The following is a 20,435-nucleotide window of genomic DNA, read 5'->3' on the forward strand; positions in this document are numbered from 1 at the left end:
AACAGCAAAAATGCATTGAATAGCTGACCAAAGCTCTTAAAATACATTCCATTCATATGAATGCAAGGAAACCTAATTCTGCACATCTACCCCAATAAGGCCAGTGGTAAAAATCCCAATGGAAACAGAATCTGGGTGACTCTGAACCCATTTGAAAATGTCATTGTAGTTTATATGAGTCATATGTTTCATAACTCTGGTGTCACAAAAACCAGAGGCTGTTGGTCCCTGAGGCTGAGCTGGGGCCCCTGGGGCTGAGTGGTTCTGGGCTCCAGCTGAGTGCTGGAGCCACCCCAGCTCCCAGACAGCACAGGGAGCCCTGCCAAGCCATGCTGTACCCATGCGATGTGACAGCTGCTGTGTGGGTGCCAACCAGGAGGGTGATCCCTGCTGCCCCCCACTGCCCTTCACTGCATGTAGGGGCTCTGCCACGAGCCCTCAGAGGCCCTGATTGCCACTGCCAGAGCTGGTGAGAGCAGCGCTTTTCTTTTTCTTTTTTTTTAAAGTGCTGGGAGGCTGTGCCAGGCAGGACAGACAGGGGCTTATCTCGTGGCTCCTCCAGCTGTGCCTGCCCCCGGGAGCAAGTTGTCTGAACTCCTGCCACTGGCCACCTCTGCCTGGAGTGAACTGCCCCCACATCCCGTTTCCCTGCCCCCCTGCTCCAGCTGGGCAAGTGGCAGCAGGACAGAGCCCCCACTCCAAGCGCTGCCGCACCTGCATCCCACCCCCCTCGCCAAGCAATGCGCCCCCTGCCCCAGCTGGGCAGCTTGTCCCAGTCGCAGGCCCAGCCCCAATCCCTCCCTCCCTGATATCCCTTCCCTCCCTCCCCCAACCCCAACAGACTCACCAGCTGGAGGCAACTGTGTCAGCTGCCTGTTTAGTCTGTTGCTGAATATCCAAAGTGGCCAAATCTTTTCCAAATCAATTCAGATGCTTTGAGTTGATTCAGAGCTTTTAATTGGTGTCCTAATTCGAATTGGATTCAGGAGATTTGGTCTCCAAATTGGGCCAAATCTTCTCTGAATCAAATCAGCAACTGAAGCTTTGTGCAGTCCTACTAAATAGGTTAGTATTGGTATATTTACATAGTTTTCCTAGAACAGCTATGATTGGAATGTAGTCTTTTGATTAAATTAAAATATTTTGGTAGGTGGGTTTTTCTTTCTGGTCTGGTGGATCGTAGTAAGTGTAACAAAAGTCCCTATCCACCAACTATGCTAAAATTCTCCTTTGAAGAATAAACTGTTGTGATGTCTTTTAAAGAAGAGCCATCTGAATGATTTCAAACCTTTGAAAAACCCCTTTCCACCTCAAAGCACTGAAAAGAATGTCCCTGTGTGACCTTTCCTGTTCTTTGAAGTTGCTGAAATAAATGGTAATCATCAAAGAGCATATTATAATCAGTGAAAAGTTAATGAAGAGGGTTCTGTTACATATCTGGCAAACCAGTCTCATTTTGGACAGCAGGATAAGGAAAGTTTTATGGGTTTCCAGAAAAGCTTTAAGCCATCCTTAGGGAAGGGTAAAATTACTGTAATTAAAATTAATTCTGTAGTGAACATTAATGGGAAATGTTGCTATGGCAGACATAGGGATGCTATGTAAAATGTCATAAAAATAATACGTATAGATTTTACAAATATTGTTTGAGATAAGGTAAAGTCTGTGTAGGAAAGAACTGATGTAGCAACACAACAGGTCTAGATAAGTGACCCCCTAATGGACATTAGGAGGAGGTAGAAAGTACAAGACAACGGTTTATAGCCTATAGCCCAGCTTCACTTGTGGATACTAGGAGCTAATACATCAAAGGGCTGTATGTAAAAAGTTCAAAGTGAATTTAGTATCTGGGGAAAAGTGGGATCAAAAAGTCTGACAAACTCTTAAAGGACACTATCTGAATGAGAGGGGAGTGAACTTCCTTGAGAGTTCAGGGAACAGCTAATGCCACTTAGAACATAGCAGGGTCTTTATAAAACCTAGATTTACCAGGATCACAATAGGTAAACACTCAATAAGCAAAAATATGTACACTATTTTTATTTGGTTTTCTCTGAAAAGTTTTGTGAACCCATCTAGCCTTGTGAAGCCTCTCCTGTGTGGCCCTGGAGCAAGAGCTTGGAGTTGTCGGGGATCCGCCAGTACCATCTCCCCGCGTCGGGGCCGCCCACCGGTTGTCGAGTGTCCGCTCACCTTTGATTGGACGTGTCCAGATATGAGACTCCTCGGCGTCCCGCGGGTCCCACGTTTCTGAGGGCTCCTCCACTCCTACACGCTCACCCGTTCCACCGGGTGGTGGCCGCCTATCTGGCCCGGCCACGTATCCATAGATCCTGCAGATTGTCCACAAACGAAATATAAAAATCAACACAAATATTATTGCCAAAGGGTTCCCTGGATCAGGACAGCTGCTTCAGCCTTCTGTAGGCGTCCTCTGATCTCCCCTGGCAATCTGTAGGGGAGAACCCTCCTACCTGGCTCTCACAGAGCTCCTCTTGAGGGCTTGATCAACTCCCCTCTTTATAGTTAATGCTCACTGTTGCCGCTCAGCCCCTAGTCAATTAGTGCCCCTATATTAGGGCCTATACGGTACCCGGCTCCAGCTGGGTCCCAGCCGCTCCCAACCAGTCAACAAAACAGTCTGATGCCCTTCAAGGACTAGCCGATGGGGCCCAAAAACCACCCTGGGACTTATCCTTTCTCCAAAGGTTTCTACTGCGACTCAGAGCAGCTCGCATCCTCTGCAACGTCCTCCGGTCAGCTCCATCCCCTCCGCAACCTACTTCTGGTTCTGCATTGCTGCCGCATGTCAGCTCCGGCCTCTCTTTTATGCTGACCCCATGAGTACCGGCCTCTCCCTTCCCCACGCACCTGGGAAAGGTGGATCCCTGCCTAGCACCTTGGGCCTGCGGGCTCGTGACCAGCGGCCTTCTGCTCTGGCGGAGAGCCCTGGAGCCTGCTGACTCCTTCTCTCCCTCACAGGAGTCTGCCACAGAGGTGGCTCCAGCTGCCTCAGTGTTTACCCACGTTCTCCCCAAAGGAAGGCCCCTGTGTTCTCCTGCCATGGCTTGTATGTTAAGTTCATTTGTGGGGTTCCCTCCTCGAGGGGAAGGCACACTGGGCATCACCACCAGCAGATGCTCCTGGGGCTCCACTTCCCTTACACCCCAGCCATGTACCAGCCTGTTGGTATGGCCAGACAATGGACTGCCTGACCCCGCTTGGGTGCCACAATCAGTGGCATCCTGATCTCACTCTCTCTTGCCCTCAGCTTTCTGTTGGTGCATCAATTTGGCCAGTTGTCTCTTTCCTGAGGGCTGTGGTCTATGGCCTGTAGGCCATGGACTGGCTACAATTCAAAGCATCCTGCCCCATGGATTTATGTGGGTGGGATAGTGACCCCTGGGTCAGCTTAGTGTCATCGGGAGTCCCTGAGCAACCCCTGGGCACTCAGCCCCCAATGTAAATCCTGCAGCCTTTCTCCCAGCCTCCAGGGCTTCAACAGAAAGCCTGGGAAGTCTGCTGCTTCACAGGGGCCCGCATCCGAGACATTGCGGAGAGGATCCCACAGCTCCTTCAGCCCACAGACCACTACCCCATGCTCCTTATTCACGTGGGAACCAATGACATGGCTCGGAGCACCCCCAGTCAGGTCATGAGGCACTACAGGGATTTGGGAACAGGGCTTAGGGGTCTGGGAGCTCAGGTGGTGTTTTCATTGATCCTCCCAGTCTCGGGATATGGGCTGAGGAGGGAGAGGAGGATCCACACAGTGAACCAAAGACTGCGGAGCTGGTGTCATCGGGAAGGCTTTGGCTTCCATGACCACAGCCCGCTCTTTGGCGAGAGAGGCAGCGAGCTGCTGGGAAGAGATGGCCTCCACCTCTCTCGCCTGGGGAGGAGGCTCTTCTCAGCCAGGCTGGCTGACCTGCTCCACTGGGCTTTAAACTAAGCCCGCTGGGGGATGGGGGGACTACTGCCCCTGCTGGCCCACTGAGCAACCCTTGCAAAGCCAGCAGACCAAGGCACTTAAGGGAGCCCACCCCTGCCCCAGCCCTGACACAATCTGTGGGCAAGGCAAGAGCCCCCAAGGGGACACTTGCCTGCCTGCACACTAATGCCAGGAGCCTGGGCAACAAGCAGGAGGAGCTCGTCCTCCTGCTCAGTGCAAAGAATTATGATGTCATTGGGATAACGGAGACCTGGTGGGACTCCACCCATGACTGGACCACGGGTATAGAGGGCTATACCCTGTACAGGAGGGATCGTGTTGACAAAAGGGGCGGGGGTGCAGCTCTCTATGTAAAGGAAAGCTACATGTCCCTGCAAGCTGATGTTGGTGACCGGCATGGACAGCTAGAGACCCTCTGAGTAAAAATTTGTGGGGAATACGGCACAGGGGACACAACGGTGGGAGTCTACTACAGACCTCCCACTCAAACTCCTGAGCTTGACCAGGAGTTCTCCTGGGAACTGACTGAGGCCACTTGCTCCAGGACCTTGGTTGTCATGGGTGACTTCAATTACCCGGACATCTCCTGGGAAGATCACTCAGCAAAATCTGAGCGGTCGCAAAGCTTTCTCCCATGCGTGGATGACCTCTACCTGACTCAAGAAGTCTATGGGCCAACGAGAGGCAAAGCGCTGCTCGACCTGGTACTGGCTACGGGGGACGACCTAATCGGCGACCTAGTGATCGATGGGAAGCTGGGTGACAGCGACCACGAGCTGATCACCTTCACCATCCACTGTAAAGCTGGCAAGTCAGTCAGCAACACAGAAGTCCTTGATGTCAGAAAAGCTGACTTTGACAAGCTCAAGAGGCTTGTCGGTCAGGCCCTCAGGGACCATGACCCCAGGGAGATGGGAGTTCAAGAAGAGTCATTGCTTCTCAAGGAAGCGATCCTCAAGGCACAAGCTAAATCTATTCCAACACGGAGGAAAGGCAGCAAGAAGGCACAGCAGCCCTCCTGGCTCTCCAGGGACCTAGTGGACCTCCTGTGGCTAATAAGGAAAGCCTACAAAGGATGGAGGACGGGTTTCACCTTCAAGAAGGATTATTCTGCGCTGGTCCAGTCCTGCAGGGAGCAAACCAGGAAAGCCAAGGCTGCAACTGAACTCCAACTAGCTTCAAGTATCAAGGACAACACAAAGTCCTTTTTCAGATATGTGGGGAGCCGGAGGAAAAGCAAGGGTAATGTTGGACCCCTGCTAAACCAGATGGGGCAACTGACACCCAGGAAAAAGCCAACCTATTAAACAGGTACTTTGCATCAGTCTTTCATCAGTCCCATGGGACGCCCATGCCTGCTATGGGACAGGGAGATCTGGGTGATGGGGATCCCCTACCCTCCATAAATGCTGACCTCGTGAAGGAACACCTTGAGAAGCTGGATACCTTCAAGTCAGCTGGCCCTGACAATCTGCACCCCAGGGCACTCAAGGAGCTGGCGAGCGTCATAGCCCAGCCCCTGGCACAGATCTTTGAAAGCTCCTGACGCTCTGGTGTAGTGCCCGAAGACTGAAAGAAGGCCAATGTGGTGCCTATCTTCAAGAAAGGGAGGAGAGTGGATCTGGCTAACTACAGGCCCATTAGCCTGACTTCTATCCTGGGGAAGATCTTAGAAAAGTTTATTAAGGAGGCCATCCTTGAGGGACTGGCCCAGGCTAACATCCTAAGGGATAGCCAGCACGGATTTGTTGCAGGTAGGTCTTGTTTGGCCAATCTCATTTCCTTCTATGACCAGGTGACCTATCACCTGGACAAGGGAGAAGAGATTGATGTCATATATCTTGACTTCAAAAAAGCTTTTGATCTGGTATCCCATGATCACCTCTTGGCCAAACTGCCCAGTTGTGGCCTTGGCTCCACCACGATCCGCTGGCTGGGAAACTGGCTCAGTGGTCAGACCCAGAGGGTTGTAATTGATGGCAGTCACTCATCATGGTGCCCTGTGACCAGTGGGGTCCCTCAAGGCTCTGTCCTGGGACCCATACTGTTCAACATCTTCATTAATGATGTGGACATTGGAGTCAGGAGTGGACTGGCCAAGTTCGCCAATGACACCAAACTTTGGGGCAAAGCATCCACGCCAGAAGATAGGCGGGTGATCCAGGCTGACCTGGACAAGCTCAGCAAATGGGCAGATGAGAACCTGATGGTGTTTAACACCAAAAAATGCAAGGTTCTCCACCTTGGGAGGAAAAACCTGCAGCACCCTTATAGGCTCGGCAGTGCTACGTTGGATAGCACTACAGAAGAAAGAGACTTGGGAGTCATCATTGACCACAAGATGACCTTGAGCCTTCAATGCGATGCTGCAGCTAGCAAAGCGACCAAAATGCTGGCTTGCATCCATAGATGCTTCTCAAGCAAATCCCAGGGAGTCATTCTCCCCTTGTACTCGGCCTTGGTGAGGCCGCAGCTGGAGTACTGTGTCCAGTTTTGGGCTCCACAATTCAAAAAGGATGTGGAGAAGCTTGAGGGAGTCCAGAGAAGAGCCATGTGCATGATCAGAGGTCAGAAAAACAGACCTTACAATAGCAGGCTGAGATCTATGAGGCTCTTTAGCCTGGAAAAGCGCAGGCTCAGGGGTGACCTGATGGCCATCTATAAGTTTATCAGGGGTGACCACCAGGATCTGGGGGAACGTCTGTTCACCAGAGCGCCCCAAGGGATGACGAGGTTGAACGGTCACAAACTCCTGCCAGACCATTTCAGGCTGGACATAAGGAAGAATTTCTTTACTGTCCGAGCCCCCAAGGTCTGGAATAGCCTGCCATCAGAGGTGGTTCAAGCACCTACATTAAACACTTTCAAAACTAAATTGGATGCTTATCTTGCTGGGGTCCTATGACCCCAGCTGACTTCCTGCCCTTTTGGCGGGGGGCTGGACTTGATGATCTTCCGAGAACCCTTCCAGCCTTAATGTCTATGAAATCTATGAAATCTTTCCAGCCATAAGCTAATGCTGTTCCCACATGAGCTGAGAGAGCAGGAATCATGGCACAGTATCCTGAGCACAGGAATATTGTTACTGAAAATCATGACAAGCATCAGAGAGAACCCTGATGCTTTTATGAAAGAAGCGGGGGAAGGCTCGCTTGTTGTTCATTTCCCACAAGATTATGTGCCTGGTGCATTTGTGCCTGAACCAGATCTGCTACTACACTGTCAGAGGAGAGAAGGGCACAAGAGGGGAGCAAAGCAGTACTACGCCAATCTCAGGTGGTGCTGGGCTGAAGGGAAGCTAGTGGTAAATGTTCAAGCAAGCTTGTAGTACATATAAGTGGTATCAGGATGAAAACTCACAGGGTAAAGGAGCTACCATTAACCCTTTGACACCTTTCTTGAGTCAAGTGGAAGATTGGCACAATATAGAATCTCAACAATTTATCAGATAGGCTGATAGTCTAATGGTCTGCAGTGTGAAAGCTGTGATAGTCTTGATTCTGTGGGTCTGGGTCCTTGAATTGGTGCCCCTACAAATCTGAGCAATTTCCAAGAGTAATCCAAAAATTATTACTCCTCTGAGAGTAAAAACAGCCCTTCCTCCTAGGTTAGTAAGTAACTGGTTTAAGGATTTTCTTAACTCTAAGTAGCATGTGGAAGTACATGGATGTAAGTGATGGCAGCATTATAGGAAAGCGTAGGCAAACAGGTGACCACTGGGCCACCAAAAGATATTAACAACAAATGGTTTATATTTTTTAAACGTAATTGTAACAAAATGAAACATGAAAATAATTTTGGGGAAGCCCTTTTGTTTTTAAGGTTAATGGTTGTATCTTTGAGCTGAACTGGTAAAAAATACTGCCCAAATTTTTTTCTTCTTCAGTTTTCTTACAGTGAATTTTCAGTTCTTTTCTGACTTTAAATAGAGTACACAGAGCTCAGAACAACACTTTTTCACTCTGTTAGTTAGATCAGTGTGAAACTCTTGTAATGCAGTATTAAATCAGGATCATAGCATATAATAATTGACCTTATCCAAAGACTTCAAAACTGTTAACTGGTTAGTTATGTAATGGTCACAACCAAGTGGATGGATAGGTGATTGTGACCTGTACTATAGTGTATAAGAACTAAAACAGTGTGTAGATAACTTGCTCAATGCCCCATGCAGTATCAGCAGGCAAAACAGTACTGACAGAATAAGAAGCTCCTAGCTTACAGTCCTGTGTTGAGATCACAGAACCACACGACTTCACTGATTTACAAAGGTCAGAAGAGTGAGGGAATGACCATTTGGGTGTGCAGTTTCTTACCCATTACACACAGCTCTCAGGACACGAAGCAATGGAACAAAGCACTGGCAGATAAAATTAAACCTTGGGCCCATATTTTCAAAAAAGCCTCTCTCTCTCAGCAGTATAACTCATCAAAAAAAGTATTTTTCCTGTGAAAAAAATTTGCATTGCATTGAAAGCTGAGGGTTTTTGATTTTTTCCCCAGATCTCAACCAACATAGATCAGCTTGGAGGATTTGCAAATGCACATTTGCATTTGCAATATATCTGAAAGCAGGTATTTTCTGCAGGAATTTGTATGAGGCTGAAACTTCAGCTTTCCACTGTGTTGTAAAAAATGTTAACAGAAAATGACCCATCAGTCCTTCTCAGGAGAATCTATTGTAACACTTTTTGGCCAGATTTTCAAAAGAACTTAGGCCTCATTACACTTAGTTTTTTTGAGAATCTAGACACTTACCTTGGTGTCTAAATGGGGTCTGATATTTTTTTTTCTTGACCCAATTCTGTCTGTTGAGTATGTCTGGAAATACTGGCAGTAGCATCTCATGAGGTGGATGGAAGGGGGGCCATACTTAGGGAGGTGATTAGCTGCCTTTGTGTCTAACCCTGTGGAGTACAGGACTTGTCCTAAGATCTGGTAATTATAATTATACTGCACAGTTCTTTGTGCATTGTTTAATATTCTGTTTATTGATTCATGCAGCTGACTGCAACACTTAGGAGATACGTTTCCTGAACCAAATAAACCGAAAAGGAAGAAAAATATCTAGAAGAAATAAGTTGCAGGTACTCTTCAGTTCCAACATCCCTATAACTTTTGCAGTCCCAGTACGCCACTCTACTCTGCATTTAGCCATCTGTATAAACATGCCTTGTTACTATGGTAACTGGTACATCAAGTGTTCTTTTTATTAAATGGTACCTCTGAGATACAGAACACCTTCTGAGCTGAGAACAAACATGATGATGAGTTACCTCCATTCTTTATAATTTGAGAGAAAGATGTGCTATAGGAAACAGAATCAACATATTTTTGCCTTTAAAGTGGAGCTGGTCAGAATTTTTTCCAGTAAAACAAAGCATCACAGGAAAATGTGGATTCATTGAGCCCAAAATGTCTCGTTCAATATATCTCAGGTTCAAGGATCTGTCTGCTGAATCAAGGCAGGGCTCAGAGGGGTCCCAGGCGTGGTAAATTTGGTTGGTTATTAGGTGCTGCCATAAGAAACAAGATTAATAATGACGATCATCAAGAAGATAATACAGGGATCTGGACTAACTTCGAGAAGTTCCCTCCAGCCCTATTTTTCTATGACTCTGTGCATCTGAACTTTGCCATGTAAGCCTTTTACAAAAGGTTATTGTAAGGTCTACAGTAAAAGAAACTTAGTCTCCTTGTCTGAATGGTTTAGGTCTAATGCTCTGGTTAATGCACTCAGATGGAAGAGCTGACGTTAGTTCTTTTATTGTATCAAAAAGCAGAAGTGCCTTTCAAATGTACCAGGTTATAATGGCTTCTTTCTGTTAGAACTGACACCTGGCAGAACCACCATAGGGTCTCTAAATGGTTCTGACTGACAAACTAAGCAGCAAAATCTATTGTGTGCTTACAGTGATGTTAAGGCAGAGAAGAAGTGTCATGTCTGACAAATACGAGGAAAAAGAATCAAGCTGGAGTTTTTAATATATAACTGCACTTGGCTATGTTATTTTTCTTCAGCTATGTAAATACTGGTGAGTGAAACAATCAGGAGTGTAACAGTTTTGTGCCCATGTCAGCTTATTTCTCCTCCAGTGCACCATTGACACACTGCATAAAGTCAATTCTTCACTGACTATAGTTGGAACTATGTCTCCACTATTCTGTCCCTATACAGAAGGGAAGACATCAGGCAAAATGTTCCACTTATCCTATAATAAGCATGTCTAACTGCTGTCTGTCGTAGCAAATTACCAACGTATGTTTTATTCCATACCAATGTGCCATTCTCAGACAATTGGCTTCCAGGCAGTTCCTAATGCAATGAGGATGTGTCTGACAATACAGTGCTATCATATGTGGATGGTATGTGTAAATGTGTAGAAGGAATCTTCTAAAAAGCAAGAGTTTAAATCCTTTTGTAGTAATTCCTGGGCATGTTGGGATTTCATTATATTCTTCTAGAATGAGCAATTAAAGATTTTCTTACCATCTTGAGATAAGCCAACTAACTCAGTTACTGTTGGAAATCATTTTAGCACTTCCTCAAAAAAAGAGATTAATTTCCTTACAGTAGAAATATGATATATCTGTAACCAACACAGAATGGATTTCTTCAAAATAGTTCTTATCTCTTTTGACATGTGTGAGGGAGCGGCGGCTAGGGGCGACCGTGAGCTCCCTAGCGCCGCCTACCGTCACGTTAGGGTGACGTAGCACCCTCAGAACCTCGCCCGCCATGACTTTGATGGTAAAATATATAATGTGGAGGCTGCCAGTTTCCCTAATGGACGGTCTAGTTGTTCGTCCCTATTCCAGACGGGGTATCTATGCGCTTCCTGCCTTAAGGGCAACGCGTGCCTCCAAGCCTCCCCCTCAGCACGCCCCAAGCCTCGCAGCTGTTCCGGGGGACGCTTGTATGGTCCCTCGCCCCTCGGGTGCCCTTGTTCTCACTCTCGAGCACCGGGGCTCTTCGCCCACCTGGCGCCTCCTTGGGTCGGGCCCCAATCTCTCGCCCGTTCCCCGCGCCCTGGGCCTGTCACGCTGGCGCCCAGCTACTTGCTGGCGCCTCCTGGGTCGGCTCGCCAGCGCCGCTCACTACCGGCGCCCCCTGGGCCGGGTCCTAGCCGGCGCATGGCTAATCGCCGGCTCTGTCTTAAGTCTGGAGCGCTCCCGCCGCCCTAGCCTCGGCGCCCTTGGGCCAGCACGCTCTCGCCACCCTAGCCTCGGCGCCCTCGGGCCGGCACGCTCCCTCTGCCCGGATCTCGGCTCTATCACCGCCCTAGTCCTGGCGCCCTCGGGCCGGCGCACTCCCTCTGCCCGGATCTCGGCTCTCCCGCCGCCCTAGTCCTGGCGCCCTCGGGCCGGCGCACTCCCGCCGCCCTAGTCCTGGCGCCCTCGGGCCGGCGCACTCCCGCCGCCCTAGTCTCGGCGCCCTCGGGCCGGCGCACTCCCGCCGCCCTAGTCTCGGCGCCCTCGGGCCGGCGCACTCCCGCCGCCCTAGTCTCGGCGCCCTCGGGCCGGCGCACTCCCGCCGCCCTAGTCTCGGCGCCCTCGGGCCGGCGCACTCCCGCCGCCCTAGTCTCGGCGCCCTCGGGCCGGCGCACTCCCGCCGCCCTAGTCTCGGCGCCCTCGGGCCGGCGCACTCCCGCCGCCCTAGTCTCGGCGCCCTCGGGCCGGCTTCTAGCCTGAGCTCTATCACCGCCTAGTCCTGGCGCCCTCGGGCCGGCTCACTCTCGCCGCCCTAGTCCTGGCGCCCTCGGGCCGGCTCACTCTTGCCGCCCTAGTCCTGGCGCCCTCGGGCCGGCTCACTCTTGCCGCCCTAGTCCTGGCGCCCTCGGGCCGGCTCACTCTTGCCGCCCTAGTCCTGGCGCCCTCGGGCCGGCTCACTCTCGCCGCCCTAGTCCTGGCGCCCTCGGGCCGGCTCACTAGGCCTGGCGCGCTAGCCTTAGCTCTATCGCCACCCTAGCCTCGGCGCCCTTGGGCCGGCGCTATCGCCGCCCTAGCCTCGGCGCCCTTGGGCCGGCGCTATCGCCGCCCTAGCCTCGGCGCCCTTGGGTGGCTAGCTAGGCCTGGCTATTCGGCCCCTCTCCGGGGCCTTGCCCCTCAGGGGCCTCTACCGCGCTCCCTGCGCTGTGCCCCTTTGGGCTTCCCCCCCCTGGGGCCGACACACCACGCGCCCCGTCTCTGCCCTGCTCCGGGGCTTTGCCCTCTCTAGGGCTGACTCCGCGCCTCTTGCGCTCTGTCCCTGCCCCACTCCGGGGCTAAACACCGCCCTTATGGGCCAGGGTCTGTAACCCCGCACACCGCGCCTCCCTGGCGCACTATAATGCCCAGCAGCACCGACACTAGTGCCCCTGGCACTGTGCCTCAACTGGGCACTGGGAACCCCCAAGCTGTTGGGCAAGCTCCCCTTGAGGCCTCCTCGCTCCCCTACAGCCTCACCCGGTCCTCCGGTGTAAACTGTAACTCAAAGTCCAGCCCTCTGGCTCCAACATAAACAGAGGCTCCACACGCCTAACAATCACTCCAAGCCCTGCCTGGGCTCTCAGTCCTACCTGCAGTCAGGGTGATCTTGTTCCCTGCATCATCGCGGCCTGTTAGTGGGGTAAGGCTGCAAGCACTAACTCAGGCCACTCAGCTCGAGCCGCAGAGCTCCTGCTCCTGCAGCAGCCAGAAGGGAACTGTGTCTCAGGCTCTGGACTACGCTGGTTATAAAGGCCTGGCCCTGCCCCCTTCCGGCCATGTGACCACCTGGTTGTCCTGGCAACCAGGCACCTGAGCTGCCTGGGTGATTGACAGCTCTGCCAATCACCCTCTCAATCACGGAGCACCTCTGTGACTCCGTGACAACATGCTTACAAACACAGCAGTACACAAATCACCTTCATATTAACTAAAAGTGTCTCTTTATTATTAATTAACAGACCAAGTCCCCTTGAAGTACTGTGTTACGTTCTTGTGTGTCTCCATTCAAGTTAATCTGGAATCTGTAATGGCTACCAAGCTTGTCTAGCCATCACTTCCTTAATATAGGTGAGGAAGTCCATGACTTCTGCTCACTGTATGATGCTGGGTCTGCCACTCCATTGAAGAATACACTTTGAGAACTTATTACTGATATATAAGTATAAATCCCACAATAACAGGTATACTCAGGTTCCTTTCACTCCATACCAAGGCAGCTGACATCATTTGGGTTGTCCTTCCTCAGTTAGCCATGTTTGAAGCTACCATACCACAGCCCACTAGGATGGGGCTTCCCTTGTGAAACTTTCTCAGTAGACATATGTAACAAGTCTGTCTGTCTCTTTAACAGAGAACAGTCAACCATGTTGAGAGAGCTCAGCTACAGGACGTTTGGATAATGGGTGCTTTAAACTCAGTGGAGAAAGCAGAAAGGCTGAAAATGGTGAGGGGACATTTTGCAAGCAGGAAGCAAGTTTGTGAGTGGTTACCAAGGACAAGCTAGGCTGTTGTGCTGGGGTCAGAGCCAAAGGGTCTCCTCCTAGTGTTAGAAATGGAGTATTGTTAGAAATGCACAGTTTGCATCTCGCACTTGATAAGAAAGAAACACTGCCAAGGCCTTTTTTTTCTTGGCCAGCCTTGCCACAGTTTTTCTTAAATCGCAGACTCTCCCCCAGCCTCCCCCTAGCTTTTCTCATGCAGATTACAGAAGCTGGAATTCAACTGGCTGTGTCCTTGAAAGGGGGGGGAGGTTAAACTCTTGGTGACCTAAAGAACTTTCTGAGCCTGCACAATTAGCTGATGCATATTTACTTCTCCGCCCTGCATACTTAAGTAGTTAATTATAATATACATGCGATGGATGTAGTGATGTAACCACATGTATGTTTGTATGAAACGGAAATGAGCTGTAAGAGTTCCTGTTTCTGCACACGTGCCCAGGAGGAAAAGGATAAATACAGCCTGCAAAAATTCCTTGGGGGTTCGGAGTAATCTGAGTTTTTGACTCTGCTCTGACCCTATTTGCAAATACACCTTTTGTGCTGCTAAATGACTGTGTGTCTGAGATTCTTTGCGAGCCTCCAAGAAACAAACCGCAATCTTTTGCAACACTAGTGTCTGGAATATAGCAGAAGGGTTTGGTTTGGTTTTTTGTTGTTGTTGTTGTTTCCTGCTCAAAGATTGAGCATCATTTGTGAGAGTTGGCTGGGGTGCTTCTCAAGGAGCAAAACCTGCCTTCCGAAACTTGCAGGTTATGTAAACCACTTATAGTCTGGTCTTCTGAGTTCTTCTGGGTCCCTTTCTGACATCACTTCAAGCTCATCATTTTGAGTCAACTTAAATCACAAGTTTAATCAGTTCAGTTTCCATTCACCATTCATCTACACTGTAGATGTATGTTATATAGATCTTTGTTATGTTACTAGACTATTATTTCCTGAGTTTTGATGCTTCCATGCTGTGGTATTTTGTTACGATAAGGCTACAAATTCCAATTACAGTGGGATTAATGGTAGCTCTTTGGTAACTTGCAGAAACAATCATATGCATCCTATCATCAAAGGAACAGCTCAACACAAAACAAAGGTGTAGATTCCTATATTCCTAGATTCCAAATAAGAGTTTTGTCAGTGACTTCAATGGAAGCAGTTTTCTTCCCTGATATACAGAGCAGCATATGGTACTTTCCTACAAGAAAAACTGACAAATCTTTACCTTCTGCAGAAGTAAGCGCAATCAAAGCCAACAACAGAATGGAGCCATCATCTTTCCTAATCAGGCTGCCTAGGGGGAGAAAGCAATCTATTAAAGACAGCTAACCTTTGATGGCAGTGAATTCTCAATGGGCAGATGCCATTCTGCAGCACTCACCTTGAAGCTGGTCTGGAGCACTTAGTCATGTCCCTACATCTCTACAGGAGGTGGAGGTAGTATCTTCACTTGAACATGTCTTTTTCTAGATTTTATTCTAGCTTCATTAAACCTTACATATATGCAACTTGGTTATATCACATATGACAACAGGTTCACAGTGCAGAGGCAGGTTTTCATTTATTCTAAAGCAGTGTAAAGGAAGTTTATGGTAAATGGAAATTCAGACCCTGCCTTATTAGACAAGCTATGGTATATAAAGAGAAAATAAACTAAAGAAAAGAAAGCAAAGAGATGGGGAGCTAGTAGCAAATGAGAAGAATCTGCTAAGCAACAGGAGAAAACCTAATAATCCAAAAGTACTGAAAATATCAGCAGTGGTGAAAAAAGCATTGCAGAGTGATGCCTGGTAGCAAAAAAGTTGGGTGGTTATAAGAGATTCAGAAAAAAGCAGGAGATCTACAGTAATGCTTTTACTAGCCTTAGGAAAAGGTAATACATCAAGACAAGACCATGGTCATCCTAAAGAATCAATTTGTCAAAGGAGGTAACAAAACTAAGAATGACTTGGCTTTATTTTTACTATTTATTGTTAGTTGTTTTTTTAGAGATGTATTTGTGCTCTGTGGGAAATTCAGAGAGAAAGATTAGTTCTGTACTCTATCAGAACTGTACATACCCATGTAGTGACAAATACAATCCAACAAAGCTGTAGGCTCTGGGTTTTTCCATCTATAGAACCTGTCAAAAGAGCCAAAGCCACAAACTGAGTTAGCATCTGTCTACACTGTTCACACACCTCAGAGTTTAAAGCATGTATACCCAGACTATAATACTCTCAGGGTCACCATTGAGAAGCATGCCTTATGGACTCAGCTCCCACTAACTTGTTCTGTATCCTACAAAGGAGGCACTATGCCCAATTTAGAGAACTGCTGAGTGCACGCCAAGACTTGCTCTTAGGCACTTTCTCTTTGGGTTTTTGTGTGTTCTCAGAAGGGCTCTAAGACAGTGATTCTCAACCCATTTGTACACATTGATGGCAAGTCTTGACCTAGTGCCCCTCACTCCTGACCCACTGGCTCCAGTCCCCAGCCCCCAACCCCACAGTGTATAAGCAGCCTTTTGGAGGCTGAGGGGAAAACCTATGGTTTCCCCTGTTTTTCTCCTTTAAAGGAGAATCCATTTTTAAAGGTTGTTCACAGCCTTTTCATATATCCTTGTGACCCACTTTTGGATCATGACCATGGGCTAAGAAACACTGCTCCAAGACAACCATATTGCCTCATTTCCAGGACTAGTCTTGTGCTGAATGGGAGTGAGTGGGTAGAGCATGCTTCTCAGCAGAGATTTCATGTGTGTCATGGAACAGTGCAGACAACCTCTTTGGTTCACGTTTCTAGAGCTCTCATTGCTGGAGACCAGTACTTGACAGAAAATAAAACAATCAGCCCATACTGAGGTCATCTTGTGTAGAGCTATTTCTGCATGGTTCTCTGTAATGGCAAGGCTTCTATCATCTGACAATATTATGTCACAACCCAGAATCCATGTAGCTAGGAAAACAAATGCATTTTTCCTTTCTTTTTTTAAAATAAATGTAATGAGCTTTGGAAACTGCCAAACATTTGAAAAAAGGATCTGAACTATTTAGATATTTTGGAATAGTGCTAAAATGGTGAGGAAGTTAGAACTGATTCTCCTATCTTTAATTTAAATGATCCTAAAGCTGTTCCTCCTAATTGTGATCTGGTAACATTCTTGGGCTCTGTAACAGGGAACCCCAGCCCCTGTTACTGGTGAAGCCAGAGAAGACAGGTATTTAAACATAGCCATGCAGGTGGGCTCAGCCTGGCACTGATGAAGGCAGTGGATTAGTGATTGACCAGCTGCACCTGGCATTACAGTGCAGCAGGCCTGGTCAAGTGACTGAAAGTAATCTGGGCTAGGAAATTTAAATCCAGCCTAAGGTGCGTGCATATGTGTGCACATGTAGATAGTCGTGTACTCTACCCAGGGAGCTAGGAGAGGAAGTGTCCTAGGCAGGTAAGGCTTGTGGGATGACTTTATGAAGGAGACTTCTTATTTCTTTTTAGAAAAGACAGTTTGTACTTTTTGGCTTACATTTTGATTGAGTTGGGCTTGTGGACCCCTGGACTGAGTTGTGGCTATAGGGGTGGAGGAGGTTGTAGATAGGGGACCTGGGTGTTCCTCCAATTGTTTTTTCATAGGGGCTAAAAGGTACCCCCAATCCAAAGGCAGTCTTTATCACACAAAAATAGAACTCTAAAAAGATGAGAAGACCACTGAGGCAGGTTCTAAAACCCAGAAACCGAGGTCTTTACCAGTGGTCCAAGATGAGCATGGCCAGAGAGAAAAAGGGGCCTGGGCTTTAACAGCTGGGGCCCTGACAAGCCCTCAGAGACCCACAAGGACATGACTAGAGTGATGGGTCTGGTGGGCCTAAACAGGCTGACTACAGGGCTACTACCAATCCTAGGACTTTCTTCCATTTCCCAATTTCCAGTACTATCAAAGGTATGTCAGAAAAGCAGCAGATGCATCAGGAGGCCAGGAGAAGGCCGTACCTAAACTACAAGCTCACATCTATGTAAAAGAACACTCCCCATCTGCAAAACTTGTGAAAAAATCACGTTTTGCTATTGAAAAAGCAATGAAGTTCTTTCCATTCCCCCCCCCAAATATTCCACAAAAATCAAGAACTTGAAAATATCCAATTATCCATGGAGATACTTACAAAGATGCCCTAGAGGAACAGAAAGTTTTCTGAGGATATGTGGTTTCACATTAGGGTAAACCACAAAAGGTTCAGAGTTTGGTTTGTTGGGGATAAGCAACCAAAGTTCTGGCTGCAGGTTCTGAACTTTTTAACGCTTTATGGTCTGATGTCTCACAGGAGGCTTCCTCTCTACTCCAATACAATGAATCACTCCTCCACATTTTCCTCTTGACTGTTTCATAGGTCTTTTTGAGGGTATCCTTTAATATCAGGTCCCCTTGATGATGTATCTGGGTACTCTCTCCAGAGTTTTCACAGAAACCTTCTGAATTGCTCCCTACTTGTCTAGTCATGGTGAACCAACATTGTCTGCTGTTCACCTGTGTATTGTAGGCCCCTCTTCTCATTGCTACTCCCAATGAGAAGCCGGACCCAACATTTTGATTCTGGGTTCCATTGACACTGTTTTATCTTCTAACTCTCTATAGGAAAGTATAACTCCTATTCTTGGGTTTGTTAAGGAGAGGTCTGCCTACTCCTTTGCTTATCAGAACTAGTTACCCAAATCTGTATTTATTACCCTACGTATTTATAGGCAAAAGAGTCCTGCTAAGAGGAGTCAATATCTGTGGGCATGATCCAAAGCTACTTTTGAGATGATACAGACCTGTCCCCCAGAATGATGATGGACTACAAGTGGGAAATGCATCACACTCTAGAATTCCCATCAGTAGGGGATAGATACATGAGATTTAATATCAGACTGTTCTACTCTGATTAGTGAGGAGGACTGCCATTCCCAGGCTAGATTTCATAGATCCCCTTGAGAAGCATCTATGGATGCAAGCCAGAGTTTTGCTCACTTTACCAGCTGCAACTTCGCATTGGTGGCTCATATTCGTCTTGTGGTCAATCATGACACATCCTCAGGAGGCCTCAAATGCCTCTACACAAATGCTCTTAGTATGGGAAACAAGCAGGACAAACTTACCCTCCTGCTAGCTGACATCAACCCAGACATAATGGGGCTTACTGAAACATGGTGGGACCCAACGCATGACTGGGCAGTGAATATCAAGGGCTATAGGCTGTACAGGAGTACAGGATGGGAAGGAAATGTGGGGGCATGGTGCTCTACATTAAGGAGGAATACACATCCTCGTCAATTAGCAAAGAATCAGAGGAGGGGCAAGACCTACTCACAACAAACCCATGTTGGCTATCCCTCAGGATGTTGCCATCAGCCAGTTTGTCAAGAATGGTCTCTTTGATCATTTTTTCCAAGATCGTCCCTGGGATAGAGGTCAGACTGATAGACCTGTAGTTCCCCAGATCTACTTTCCTTCCTTTCTTGGATATACAAACAAAGTCTATCCCATCTCGGAGAAAAGGCAGCAAAAGGGCACAGCAGGCCTCTTGGCTCTGCAGGGAACTAGCAGACATTCTGTATCTAAAAAGAAAGACCTACAAAGGATGGAGAACTGGATCCACCTTGTGGCAGGAGACCTACTCTCGGAGCCCCTCTGGACATGCAGCTCCACCCTCCTGCAATGGGCCAACCGCCTGCTTACTCTCCTGCCACGCCTTGATCTTACTTGTGATTAACAGATGATTGGAATCAGTGGGAGGCTGCCCATTTTTATGCGCCCCGATGACAGGGGGTGTTGTCTGCAGCTCCTTTTCCTCCCCTACACCGCAGCCAAAGCCTCGCAGATGGTGCTGATATGATCTGACTTGGGCCTTGTTATTATGTCTCGGCCCCTCATTTGCTCTCGGGGCTCCTCACTGCTCCTCCTCACTCTCGGGGCTCCTCGCTGCCCCCCTAATCAGGGCTCTTCGCTGCCTCCCTAGCTCCAGGGCTTCTCGCTGCCCCCTAGCTCTGGGGCTTCTCGCTGCCCCCTAGCTCCAGGGCTCCTTGCTGCCCCCCTACCTCGGGGCTGGGCCAATGCACCCCCAGACAAAGCTGTGCCCTCTCCAGCACCAGGAGACCCCACACTATCGTGGAGTTCCTATGAGGCCTCCTCCAAGCCCTTATAGCCTCACCTGGTCCTCCAGTGAAACAGAAAACACAAAACGCAAAGCCCCCGGGCTACAACACAAAAGCTAGACTGTTCTGGTCAAAATACGAATCTCTCCCTACCAGAGAGAGAGTGAGAGAGCGCATCAACCCCCAGCAGGAATCAGGGGATGTTCCAACTGTCAGAGTTCTCCCCTTTGTTCTGGCTGAGTTCCTCCTCCCTCGGCTGCCGGAAGGGAACTGCCCTCCTGGCCTTCTGCCTGGGCTTAAGCAGGGCTAAGCTTCGCCCCTTCCTGGCTCTAGGTTTCCCTGGTTGCTAAGGCAACCAGCACCTGCACAGTCCTGGTGAGTGGCACCTGAGCTTCCCCCTTCCCACCACTAGGGGTCTCTCCCGAGCCATTTCTGCTACTCAGTCGCAGGGCACCTGAGAGCTCTGGACACACCTCCAAGGAGGAATATTCTGCACTAGTCTGGACCTGCAAGGGGTGAACCAGGAAAGCCAAGGCTGCAACTGAACTCCAACTAGCTACAAGCATCAAGGACGTTAAAATCCTTTTTTAGTTATGTGGGTAGCAAGAGGAAAAGCAAGGGCAACACTGGACCCCTGCTAAACCATATGGGACAACTGACAACCAATGCCCAGGAAAAAGCCAACTTGCTAAATGGGTACTTTGCATCAGTTTTTCACCAGTCCCAAGGGATGCCCCTGCCCATTACAGAACAGGAAGGCCTGGGTGAGGGAGATTCCTTACCCTCCATCAATGCTGACCTCATTAAGGAACACATTGAGAGGCTGGATACCTTCAAGTCAGCTGGCCCTGACAGCTTGCACCCCAGGGTACTCAAGGAGCTGGCAAGTATCATAGCTCAACCCCTGGCATGGATCT

At 48.7% G+C, this 20,435-nt stretch overlaps 1 long non-coding RNA gene across 2 annotated transcripts in view; it reads right to left on the reverse strand.

The window, feature by feature from the left end:
- Positions 1–910: 910 nt before the first annotated feature.
- Positions 911–20,435, reverse strand: part of LOC149866322 (uncharacterized) — a 189,492-nt gene continuing 169,967 nt past the window's right edge. For both annotated transcript variants that reach the window (XR_016441850.1, XR_016441851.1), the window contains 3 exons: positions 15,471–15,532; positions 14,636–14,704; positions 911–2,333 (listed from right to left, as the gene is read on the reverse strand). This is a non-coding gene — a long non-coding RNA (uncharacterized LOC149866322). The remainder of the gene's footprint in view (positions 2,334–14,635; positions 14,705–15,470; positions 15,533–20,435) is intronic.

Source organism: Crocodylus siamensis, chromosome 4 (assembly GCF_052110815.1).
Source record: "Crocodylus siamensis isolate JL-2025a chromosome 4, ASM5211081v1, whole genome shotgun sequence".
In the NCBI taxonomy this organism is placed as follows: domain Eukaryota; kingdom Metazoa; phylum Chordata; order Crocodylia; family Crocodylidae; genus Crocodylus; species Crocodylus siamensis.